Genomic DNA, 14,254 nt, shown 5'->3' on the forward strand with positions numbered 1-14,254 from the left:
GAACAATACAAACAGAGTGCAAAATCAGAGAGAGAATAAATTTTCTGAATGTGAAAAACTGCTGGAAATGATCTCGATTTATAAGCAACTTGGTGACCTTCAGATCTGTCTGAACAAGTACAGATTGAAGTGAACAAGTTCAGAATTCAAACTGAACAGGTATGAATCTATTTGAAACCAGCTTTGAATCTGTTGGAAACTGCTGGCAATTTTAAAACTGTCTAGGAAGAATTGAATCTATCCAGTGCAAAATATGTTGAAAAGCTTATTTAAATCTGCTAGAAAATGGACTGAAAAATGGCACTGTTTGGACAGAAAAACTTGGTGCAAAAATTAAATTAATTTCGTTTAGAAATTCAAATAATTTTGTCCAAAAAATTAAAGTCTGAACCCAACCCACAACTTGCACTTGGCCTGGCCGACCAGATAGACGGACGGGCGGCGGCAGCGGCGCACGCATGTGTGGTGGTTTGAGCCAAGGCTCACTTTGTCCATAACTTCTTCCTTCTACAAACTTGGTGTGTCCCTTGAGGCCCAACCCAAGTGTGTCCAGCTAGAGCTTATATACATACACAAACTCTTTTAAAGTTTCAATATGGGACAACCATATAAAGGAAACCCACATTTACCTCTTCAACTTCCCTTTTCACGAACCCGAAAACGACGTCAAGTTCTCATTCACTTATAAATGGTTTTGACGAACCGCCTTCACCATGTGACTTGCCATGCGGCAAGAAACACGTCACTTTTTTGGACCCATCCTAAAAGACGTGAGGGCCCCACTCAAATTTGGGCTCAAAGTTGGCCTAAAATAAGCCTATAAAACCATACTTTTCTAACAATCCCCCACATGAATGGAATTTGATGGAGAGAAAATGCAACCACATGATCTAATTACAGAGAGTACAAAAATTAAAAATATTCTGCAAATGATAAGTAGTTTTTGGCTTTAAACCTTTCCTTATGAGACATTATCTGATTTACTAGCTAAGCAGTGAACATGATATCTTGAACTGTTTAGCCATTGTGTAAACCAAGACAATAGAACTCACATAGTATATTGCTAGACACAGTTTGGTTTTCACTATTATTTTCATTTTGGCCTTGAATAACTTGGTCTTTCACGAGTGCTCTAGAGAATTATAGCCTTTCATAAATTTCATAGAACCGGCCCAGTTCACACTTATATAGGTGATTCTTATGAAAAGTATCCTGTCATATTCCATCAGGTATTCCTAGATATAAGAATCATTAAAAGTACTACTTAACCTAAAACGCTGCAGATATCACTATTTCATCATAGAAATGGGTAGGAGATTAACTCCCTAGTGATCCTTATGAGTCATACTGTCACGACCCAAACCCGCCCCTATGGGTTTAGCACCGTAACCGGCTGGTAATCCGAGATTACCGAAGGCCTGCTTAACAGTAGAACAGTAATACAGAGTACAGGGGCTGGCAGAAACCAATACAGTAATTAAAGTTGTCCAATGAGCTGTGACAGTCTGCATGCAAAAGGCTTTTCATATATGTATACAGTCAGTACCAAACAGTATGCACAATACTTACAATCTTTCAGGACAGGGACTTAATCCCTATGTAAATAGTACAGTTCAAAAACATTCAGCCTATACAGTATTACAGAATAGTGACAGTTGGGTGAAACTAAGACACCCCAAAAGCAACCTAAGCTTGATCACACTTGGAACCTCGCAGTGAGGCACAATGGTTGGCTGACAAAACAAGAGCCTGCCTGACGCCCCTAGCAACGGTTCGGTGCCTGAACACCTACATATATATATATATATATGAGCAGTGAGCTAAAGCCCAGTGAATAACATATGTGTAAAGAGGTTAAGAATGAATGTCCTTTCAGTATTAAAAACAGTCAATTAAACAGTATATCAGTCATTCAGTTTATGGCTCATATTTCATGCCAACAGTCATTCAGAAACTATAATAGTCATATGTGGTACATCCAATAGCAAAACAGTACAGTAGGTCTTATAGACCGAACAGTCAGTTGATGGCCATCATATCAGTAAACAGTAGTGGTTCCAACATGGGAACCGACAGAGATCTCTATGACAGTAGCAGTACAGTACATAACAGTAGGTTGCTATGGATGCCACGAATACAGTTCACAAATAGGACATCATTCATTCAGTAACAGTATCATTTCAGAAAATAGTACAGTTCAGTTGTTCAGAAGATAATCATTATTGAATATATCTTTACAATATTGTTACTCACAGAGTTCTGGGCTATAGATAAGTTAGAGCGTCTCCGGAATGCCAACCCTACACAGTTACAAATTGAACATACACTAAGCTACACAGTTGAAAAAAATAATAACTTAATCCCTAATTTGCCTCGGTGTGGTTCTACATCAATATCCTCACTAAGATGCCTTAAACTAGGCCTAGGAATGCCTAGAATGAAATGAGGATGCAAAGATGCGCTTTAAAAACATTTTCAGAATTTTCAGAAAACAGAGGTCCCGCTCGAGCGTGACTATCTCCGCTCGAGCGGACATGCAACAAAAGGGTTCCGCTCGAGCGTATACTTACCCGCTCGAGCGGACTGTAAAACAGTCAAAAGTGCTGGATGTGTGAAAATCACGCTCGATAGGCGCTCTACACCCGCTCGAGCGTGAGACACAAGATCCTGCTCGAGCGTCCAATACCCCGCTTGAGCGGACTGCAAACACAACTAAAGTGCTGGATGCACAAATTTCATGCTCGAGCGCCAGTCACCCCGCTCGAGCGTGAGTCCAAAATCTGGAATTTCCAGATTTGAACCTCAAGCTCAAAATCAACTTCAAATGTATCAAATTCGATCCTTTTGGGCTAATTTTCTGGAAAACACTTCAAAACTCATAACATTACATGTTTCAAAGATCCATTTGAGAAATCGAAGCTCAAAGGTAGGTCAATTAAACCCAATTTCAAACCAAATTTCATGAACATGACCTCAATGCAACATGCATGAGTTAAATCAACTTTAAAGCTTCAAATACATGCTCAAGTGAGTCAATTTCTTCAAAGACAAGATGAATTCATGGATTCTAACACAAACATGAACATGCATGCAGGATTCCCATGAAATCCAACCTCCAACTCAACAATGTAAACATGCATGCATGATTTGAGCTACAATACAACATACTAGAGCCAATTCTAGACTTAGCTCTCTAAACTACCATGATCCATGCTAGATACAACTTAGATACACAATTAAGAGAGTGATTTCTCTACCTTATGTCTTCAATTCAAGTGTAGAAGCACAAACATGCAATCAACCTTCAATTTCCTCAAATCACCAAGCTAAAATTGTTGAACTCAAGTTTCCTCACTCTCTCTATCTCTAGTCGGCTAAGGACTCAAGGAATGGCTGAGGAAATGATGCTAAACAATGTATAATTCAAGTCTCAACATATGGTATGAAGTGGGCCACTAAGTGGTAAAGTTGTAAATAATGCAACTTGTGTAATTTAACTTATTTTAATCTATTTAATCATACCAAATCACATTTCAAATAAATGTGCCATAAAATCACATAAATTATGATTAACACATATCACTAATCAATTTCAGATTCGGCCGCCGATAAGGCCTTCAATTTGCAGTTTAAACACATAACATAAACAGATAATTTACCAGTCAAACAGAGAGAAATGCAATTAAACTCATATACTCAATCAATCAGTTCAGACTTTCAGTCAATCAGTTAATTAACATGCTTAGTCTCAATTTAGCAGTAAACAGTGATGAGGGTTGTCACACATACATAACTCGATTGTCCCTTTGAACCTAGATCTTGGGATCTTCAATCAACTAGGTTGGGTTGTCGTTCTGGTAACTCTTATTTGATAAGCTTAAGTCTCATTTCCCTCGATGAATTCTCAACTAACTCTATTGTGAACCCTTTGGTTAGTGGATCCACTATGTTGTCTTTAGACTTCACATATTCAATGGAAATAATTCTATTAGAGAGTAGTTGTCTCACGGTGTTATGTCGATGACGAATGTGTCGTGACTTACCGTTATACATATGATTCTGTGCTCTACCTATTGCTGATTGATTATCATAATGTATGCATATAGCAGACACCAGTTTTGGCCACATTGGAATATCTTTAAGGAAGTGTTGAAACCATGCTACTTCTTCCCTAGCTTTATCTAAAGCTATGAATTCTGATTCCATAGTAGACCTAGCAACGCAAGTTTGTTTGGAAGATTTTCAAAATACAACTGCCCCACCAAAAGTGGAGACATACCCATTGGTGGATTTTGAGTTTCTAGTATCCAATATCTAGTTTGCATCACAGTATCCTTCAAGTACTGCTGGATGTCTAGTATAATTAAGCCCAATGTTATGAGTAAATAGAGATATCTTAGAACCCTTATAATTGTTTTCCAGTGTTCTACTCCTGAATTACTCGTATATCTACTTAATTTACTTACTGCATAGGCTATATCCGGACGAGTGCAATTCATCAAGTACATTAAGCTTCCAGTAATCTAGCATACTCTAATTAAGAAATACTTTCCTGTACATTTTTAGAAAGAAACAAATTAATATCCACAGGTGTTCTAGCAAGATGATCATCTTCTTTGCTGAATTTGTCAAGTAGTTTCTCAATGTAATGTGATTGTGACAAAGTATATTCTTCTAATGTTTTGGTAATTTTAATACCAAGTATTACATAAGGAATCCCCATGTCTTTCATGTCAAAATGTTTATTCAACATTTTCTTGGCAATTTTAATCATGTTATTATTACTACCTATGATTTGCATATCATCCACATAAAGACATACTATTACATAATCTTTGTTTGTATTTTTAATATAAACACATTTGTCATATTCATTAATTTAAAAACCATTTGACATAATTGCCTTTTCAAACTTCTCATGCCATTGCTTTGGCGCTTGTTTTAAACCATATAATGATTTAACCAATTTACACACTTTTTTTTTTCCTGGAATAGAAAAACCTTTTGGTTGCTTCATGTAAATTTCTTCATCTAACTCACCATTTAAGAAAGCAGTTTTCACATCCGTTTGATGAATTTCTAGATTGTACAAAGATGCAATAGCAATTAGCATTCTAATGGATGTTATTCTAGTAACTAGTGAGTATGTGTCAAAGTAATCAAGACCTTCTTTTTTTCTATATCCTTTGACCACAAGTCTTGCCTTGTATTTAGGGCTGCAAACGAGCCGAGCCGAGCCGAGCTTTAATATGTTTGGGTTTGTTTATTAAGATTTTAACGAGCTCGAGCTCGAGTTGAATAAAAATTTAACAAACCGAGCTCGAGTCGAGTTGGCTTAGGCTAGACTCGAGCTCGAGCATGTTCACGAGCCTTAACGAGCCAAAAAATTTATAAATTCATACATGCATGTGAGACTAAAGTTACAATTAAAACTTTGATTATACAATTATATATACAATTTATGTAAACATACTAAAAAAAAGTCCATATTTTACTAAAATAATAATATCTACTACCACTATTATATAAATGTATTATCTATAGTTAACTATTATTTACATTTATATTTTTTAAATATATAAATAGCATATTTCTCTTATTTTTTATACATATTTTTATATTATTTAATAAATAAATAATAAATATTAAACGAGCTAGCTAACGAGCCGAGCTTTAGAATGTTTGGGCTTGTTTATTAAAAATTTAACGAGCTCGAGCTCGAATGCAAAAAAAAAAAAAAAAAAAAAAAAATTAACAAATCGAGTTCGAACGAGCTCTTACCGAGCCGAACTCGAGCCTGTTCACGAACAGCTCTGTTCATTTGCAACCCTACTTGTATTTATCAATTGATCCATCTGTTTTTATTTTTTATTGAAAATCCACTTGTATCCAAGAGGTTTACAACCTGGTGGCAAATCCACCAATTCCCAAGTATGATTTTGCAGGATGGATTTAACTTCACTATTAACAGCCTCTTTCCATAAAGGAGCCTCAGGACTGGACATAGCTTCTTTAAAAATTAAAGGCTCATTTTCTGACAAAAATGTTAGAAAATCTGGGCCAAAAGATTTTGAGATTCTAGCACGTTCACTGCGCGCTTGTATTTGAGGTAGTTCTTGAATTCCTTCCAGCCTTGTGGTAATTTCTCAATTAAGATTGCAACTTGGAAGGATTCACTGAGAGACATGCCTTCTACATGGATGTCATGCAGAATAAGTTGGAGATCTTAAACTTGGTTGTTCATAGTCTTAGAATCAACCATCACAAAATCCAAGAATTTGCCAACTATGAATTTCTTCGAGCCAACATCTTATGTATTATACTTTTTCTCCAAAGACTCCTAAAGTTCTTTTGCTATCTTGATAGGACTATAGACATTGTATAATGTGTTGTCAAGTCCGTTCAAGATGTAGTTCCGGTAAAGAAAATCAGCATGTTTTTAGGCATTAACCGCAGCAACCACTTGCCAGTCGATTTCATCCTCTTTCAAAGTATGAGCATTTTCAAGGAGAAAACGAGCCAGGTTCAGAGTAGTAAGATAGAACAACATTTTCTGTTGCCATCTTTTAAATCAGTTCTTAAGAATTTCTCTGTCTTTTCACCGTGGTTGATTGGCACAGTCACAACAGGAGGAGGGGTTGAAGCAATTGCAGCCACCATACCAGTACTTGTTTGAGCATTAATTTCAGTAGCCATGAATTTTAAATTATAAAACAAAATTATAATTAGAACTTTATACTACACAGAAAATTAAACCATAAACACAAAATTCAAATTCTGTAAAAATAAAAGAAACAAGAATTGTAACTTTTATTTCCAATTAATTTGAAAATAAAATTTTATTTAAACAAATTAATTCCACACAAAAATTATTTTTGTAACACTTCAAAAATTAAAATACTAAAAAACAAAATTTTAATTAATGAAAACTCAGAAATTATTTCTGAAAACCAAAATTAATTTCTAACCAACTTCACAAATAAATATTCTGAATTGTTAATGACTACCAGTATATTACTACTAGTTGTCAAAGAAAATAAATAGTATATTACTACTATTTGTGTTTTCCAACCAGAATATTATTTTGAATAAGCACAGAAAATAATTTCTGTAAGAAGAAGAAAGAAAGAAAAGGAAACAAACGAAAAGTTCTGTATAAACAGAATAATTCGAATTTGTCTTAAGATTGTTGAAACAATCTTCTGTGTAAAATAAATAAGTTGAAACCAAATCAAACAAATAAATTAAATTACTTACAGAATTTATTTACCAAACTGAATAAGTAAAAAAATTAGATCAAGTCGAGTGTGTGACACTTTCCCAATGAGACAAATTCGCCCCGCTCCAGTGCTTACGATTAAATAGCATTTATCTCCCAAGATATAATGATCTACACAGATTGTAGTAGCACTCCAAACAATCTGTATAGCGAACCAAACCTGTGTTTTATACTCTCAGAATTTTTTCCTAAATAACTAATATGAAGAACAATGCAAACAGAGTGCAAAACTGGGAGAGAATAAATTTTCTAAATGTGAAAAATTGTGGGAAATGATCTCTATTTATAGGCAACTTGGTGACCTTCAGATCTGTCTGAATGAGTACAAATTGAAGTAAACAGGTTCAGAGTTCAAACTGAATAGGTTTGAATCTGTTTGAAACCAGTTTTGAATTTGTTGGAAACTACTGGCAGTTTTAAAACTGCCTGGGAAGAACTGAATCTGTCCGGTGCAAAATAGGTTGAAAAACCTATTTAAATCTGCTGGAAAATGGACTGAAAAAGGGCACTGTTTGGACAGAAAAATTAGGCGTAAAAATTAAATTAATTTCATTTAGAAATTCAAATAATTTTTCCGCAAGAATTCAAATAAATTTTGTCCAAAAAATTAAAGTCCGGACCCAATCCACAACCCGTACCCGCGCCCGGGCTGAGCTGGCCAGCCAATCAGACGGACGGACGAACGCACATGTGTAGTGGTTTGAGCCAAGGCTTACTTTGTCCAAAACTCATTTCTTTTACAAACTTGGGGGACCCCTTGCGTCCAACCCAAGTGTGTCTACCCAGAACTTATATACATACACAAACTCTCTTAAAGTTTCAATGTGGGACAACCATATAAAGGAAACCCACATTTACCTCTTCAACTTCCCTTTTCACGAACTCGAAAATGATGTCAAGTTCCTATTCACTCATAAATGGTTTTGACGAACCGTTTTCATCGTGTGACTTGCCATGCAGCAAGGAACACGTCATCTTTTTAGACCCACCCTAAAAGACGTGTGGGCCCCACTCAAATTTGGGCTCAAAGTTGGCACAAAATAAGCCTATAAAACTGTACTTTTCCAACAGGTTCCAACATGGATTAGAATATAATTGTAATCCCAACACTATTTAATAAATTATCAATTATCTTGAAAAGAAAACGTATAGAAAATGGAGTATACTTTCAAAGCAAGAGAGAGAAATAGAGAAGTGTGTGTGAATGTGTCTTTTTTTTTACCTTCCCAAGAAAACATGTGTCAACACTGGGTATTGTCGGTTCACTGTCCTTCATTGACCCGACGACTAACTTTGCCAAACCCTTTGCTTCGTTTGGAAACTTGGATTGGTTTTAAAGTTTTTTTGATATTTTTGGTTATTTTGGTGTTGGGATTACAATTATATTCTAATCCCAACATTATTTACACTGTGCCTTCAGGTACGGGTATATGCTAGGTAAGCTAGATAAGTCCAGCATAATTGAGGGACATTCAACCTTAGACCCCGTTTGGGGTGAGCTAAATAAGCCATCTTTTTGACTTATTTTGGCTAAATAATCAAAAAAGTCAAAAACATGTTTGTCATTAACTAAAAAAAGCTAAAAAGCCACTAAATTTTTGCACTCACAAAAAAATAACTTTTTTGAGCAACTTTCCAAAATGTCAATAAAAAAGCTAATGCGAAACTACTTCAAAATGAAAAAAAAAAAAAAAAAAACAACTCTTAACTTCTAGGGTTGCACACAGAAAATTCAACAACTAATTTTGCAATATGGGCTACCAAAATCAGCCAGTAAAAATTACCAATAATATAAGAGGTCTACAAACTCATTGACTGACTTAATAACAGGCATTAGTAGCCACAATAGCAATCAAGCAGCCCTATATGAATTAGATGTTTGACAGTACAAATGTTAAACATATGTTCCATATCTCCAATAAGCCATAACCAAGTAATGTGGATGTAACATGCAAAGAATGGTACATTGGAACCAAAGTTGCAAAACGAGAGAACTGAAGGCCAAATGCAATTAGAATGCGAGTTACAATAATTAGTCAATTGAAGCGGACACAAAAAAACAATAGGAATATGTAGGGAGAATCACCTAACTGGATGGCCATGTTTAATTATTCCTAATTTTGCTATCGTAATTCTTTCCAAAGAACCCCCAAGTGCAGCCAGATGTTGGGCACCAACCGTAGTTATGACTGAAGCAGCATGCCCAGAGCTAGAAATAATGTTTGTTGCATCCCGTGCTCCACCCAATCTAGCTTGTTCAATTGGGAAAAAAAAAATATTAGTCAAAGTATGCCTCACTTTCACTATTTATGCACATGAAAAGAGAAAAATAAAACTAATTTTGATTTAACAGACGAAACACCATAGACCAACCCCAGGTTCTCAAGATTTACATTTTGCTAGTTACAGAAAAATGTGCATTACACTCAGAAGAGTCATGTAAGAAAGTCAAATTGCTTTAAAGATGTATCGCGAAAGACGTTAACCTCAATAATTGCAATATCAACTATCTCTTGAGCAAATAAGTTGAATGCTATAGCAGTGAAAACCTGGAATTCAATTACAAGTGTAAAAGAAATTAAAAAAATGAAAGCAATTATGCAAATAAGGTTATTGGCGGTGGCGGTGGCGGTGGCGGTGGCGGTGGTGGTGGCAGAGGCGTGGTGTGGTGGCATTAATAAGATTTTAGTCTGGAAGTCACGGTGTCTCCAACAACCAAAAGACTACACCAAACTATTGTGTTTTTCTATTACCATTGTTGTCTCTAGTTCTCTTGCAATAATGGCAGAGACCCATTTGAGAAAATAGTGCACACACACACACACACACACACACCCACACACACATACACAGAGGAACATATAGGCGACGATGAACAGAGTAACAGAGTAAGTCCAGAATCATATGCTTCTGAGGGCCATCATTCCAACTGCTTCTTTGCTACAACTAACTATTTGGTTTGCTCATAGGATACCTTCAATAAAAAACAGCCTTGGTTGTAATTAATTGTAGAGAATGGAATTCTAAAAATGATATAAATAAGTTGAATTAATACCTTACAAGCTTCTTAAAAATGATAACAACCTTCTTAAAAACAATTGCATTAATAGCTGAATTACCAAAAAAACTTAATTAACTGGTAAAAAATGGTAAAAATTAGAACAGGAAAAATACAAAAGTTGAAAACAAATTATTTAAAATCTAAAAACACCCAATAAAATAATAACAAAAAGGCAAAGTTGTAAACAGCAACTTAAAAATTAGAACCCAATAAATAAATAAATACATAAACTGAATAAATAAATAAATAAATAAAGAACTAAAAAACAGATGAATTAAAAGCTTAAAACAACTTAAAAATTAGAATATAAACAAAACTTGAAAAACACTCAAAGTGTTTGCTCATTAAAACAATCATTAAAAACAAAATCACGAACAAAAAATCAATTTTACTTGGAACATTGATCTGAATGAAAGGAAATTTCTCTGCATTACACAATCATTAAAAACTCTAAAATAAACTCCCAAAAGAATCAAATCAGTAACAGTATGAAGCCCAATCTAAATGACCCATAAACAATCTAAAATAACCCTAAAAATGTACAATGAAGATAGCGAGTTTTGGTGTTGAACGATTGAAGCCATTATCAGAACCTTGAAGCCATTATCAGAAATAAAGACGACATTGGGGTTTGAATTGCAACAAGGGAAATTCCAAAGACAAAAACAGAGAGAGAGAATAGAAGAGGCGGAAACAATTCTCAAGCGGGAAAAAAAACTAAAACAATTCTCAATTTTACCTTACGAGTGCGAGTTCTTCTTATCTCCGATCTGTCCCTCCACCCTCAATCTCCCTAGCGTTGATCTACTTCACTTCACCCTTTTGAGCCCTAATTTGCCTCTCACAATCGAATCAACTTCACAAATCATCATACACAGAACCTATTTCCTCCAAATGTGAATCGACTACCCTAAAGGCACGGTATAAATAATGTTAGGATCAAGATTATCCACTTATGAATTCATACTCTCTATTTAACTGTCCCCCTACTCACCCTCACTTTAAATACCCCCCTTCCTTCCATTATTACCACTGCTTGGTTTATATTTGTATATATACATTCGAGAAAAAAAAAAGAAAAAAAGAAAAAAAAAGAGAAGACAAAATTATGTCATGACTTGCTGGTATGCAATTATGAGTGTGAGCTGGTATGCATGTGCATATATTCACCATACAAACTCTTGTCATGAACCTCAAAATATATTTTTCAAAGTAAACAATTCATATATTTTTCAAAGACCTCTATTCCCATATATTCACCATATAAACTCTCGTCATGAACCTCAGAAGACACTCTTGCATATATTTATCAAAGTAAACAATTCATCATAACCACTTAAAATCAAAATCACAATTTTCCATTACAAATCGCACTAGATCTAAGCCGGCTCTATTAACCCACACTAATTCAATCCAATAATCACCAGTTGACCAAAAATTCAAGGCGTAAAAACAAAACCCCAAAAAAAAAGAACTAACTGGTGAGACGGTGACCCACAAAGAACTGAAAAACTGAAGAAAAATCAATAAAGATAATGTAAAATACCTCTATTTTGGGGTTTGAATTGCAGCAAAGGAAACACAAAAACAGACACAACCACAAAAAAAAAAAAAAAAAACAGAGAGAGAAGAAAAGAGGTAGAAATTGAGTGTACCTAGCAAAGAGAGCAGTGATGATGAGCAGCGGTAGTGGTGGACAAATGCGGAGTTGGATAGGTGTCGATAATGAGCAATGGCAGCGTTGGACAGTCACGGAGTCGGATGGGTGTTGGCGACAGTGATGATGAGCAGCGGCGGTAGTGGTGAGCGGTGTCGAGAGAGAAAGGTTTTTTTTGCAATGATCGTAGGTGATCGACGTCGAGAGAGAGAGGAGTATCGGATGATGGTCGTGGGCACCGGTTGGTAAATTATGAAGAAGGGAAAAAGGTAAGAACGGTGGCTTATTGTCGAATTCGCTCCGCCGTTTCTTTTGTTTCCACCAATGATCGTAAAGATCAGGTTCTTTTGATTTTGAACATAAAATGTGTAGAGACGGAGTTGAAGAGACGTAGGATAGAGAGAGAGAGAGAGAGAGAGTAGAGAGTGTTTGGGCGGGAAAAAAATTGATCTCAACCGTTAGATATTGATTAGGAATCATCTCAACCATTCAAATCAAATGTGTCTTTGATACATTTTCAAAAACATTCCCGCTTTATTATTGTGGGGAAGTGGTTTGGAAATACTCTTTTGATCCACTGGGACGCTCGAGATCCTCAACTGACGACCTGAAAAAAAACAAGCACTCCGGTCGGGGGTGTCGGAATTAGCACTCCGACGGTTAAGTCAGTGTATACTCTCTTAGTTACTTGTGTTTTAAGTTAAGTACAATAATTCTCACATACATCTCTCTGGATGATATTCTTCTATTTATATCTTTTCTTTCTTGGGCTTCAAGGTTGGGCCCACCTTCAATTCGTCGTATAACTATTTACTCGGCTCCTTTTGTTGCAAGCCGCCTTTCACTCGGCCCCTTACTCAACTGGTTATTTGGCCGAATAGGGTACCTCTGGATTTGTGTATAAGACGGGGCCAAATGCGATATATGAATTTTGACTCTTCAAATCCAATTATTCGGCCTCTTTACTTCTCCTGATATTCGGCCCCCACAATTACATAGATTATATGATATGTGATATATATATATATATATATATATTGGAGTTCACAATGTATATATATTGTGGAGATCACAATTATAGGGGTTGTAAGATTGGGTCATCATGACAGTAAAGAACAACATGGGTGATGGAGGTTTACCGGAAGTGGAATAAAATTGGAAGATCGCTTGAAGTGGGATTGGATTTGGTGTGTGATGACAACATGAGATGAGAGAGAATGGGTTAAGTGGTCAAGGAAGGAGGTTGGCAGTGATGGGGTGGTTAGTTAGGGTTAGGGTTAGGTTTGTTTGGATAGTTTGGAAATTAAGTGATGGGTGGTTAGTTTGGGTTAGGTTTGTTTGGATAGTTTGGAAATTAAGGTCTTTGATATAGAAGATGAAGATAAAAAGTATTTTGATATTTTTATTTTTGAATAAGAATGTAATTAATTTTTTTTTAATTAAGTACATGGAATAAAAGGAATTGATGTATAGAAATAAAGGAAAAAGATTGGGAGTTCTAAATATAGAGTTTTAAAGGAGCTCTAATGAGCTCGCCCCACTTATGATGTAATGTTTGTGCCTTTTTTTTTTGCTTTGCCACATTACTAAAGCTCAAATTAGAGCTCTAGATTTAAAGCTCTGTATCATTTCTCAAAAATAAAAGTTCCCCATAAAATAGCTTGAATCTAGTCCAATGACTGTTAAAACCCACGAGCGTGACCTTAAATTTTAGGGCTAGGTCAGACTGGGCTTACATATATAACATAGGGCGAATTACACTAATGGTATTTATGGTTTGGAACTTGTGTCGTTTTGGTCTTTGACCTTTCAATTGTGATACATTTGATTCAGAATTTTGAATCTTATTATAAAAAAGAACAATTGAAAACACCGTTGCTCCATTTTAAGGGCAAAATCGTAAATTTGATAAAATATAAAATTGTTTGACAAAAATAAATGTCAAAAAATTATTTTTTAATTTTTAAAAATTATTTCTATCTACCAAAGAGAAAATTATATAAAAATGATATATATTTTTATTTTTTTACCAAATTAATTTTTTAGTATGTATTTGAATGATAATCATGTGATGGATGTTGTTTTTTTAATATTTTTGGATGGTTATCATGTAATAGACAGTTGTATTTGTTTTTAACATATATTTTTTTTGATAATTATCATGTAATGAATGATTATTAGACTTTTAATATATAATCAATATGTTTAATGTATGAAATGTTTTAGTTTTGAATTTTTTGATTTAATGGATTGGTTT

This window comes from Camellia sinensis, chromosome 8 (assembly GCF_055761805.1).
Source record: "Camellia sinensis isolate YWXY chromosome 8, ASM5576180v1, whole genome shotgun sequence".
Lineage (NCBI taxonomy): Eukaryota > Viridiplantae > Streptophyta > Magnoliopsida > Ericales > Theaceae > Camellia > Camellia sinensis.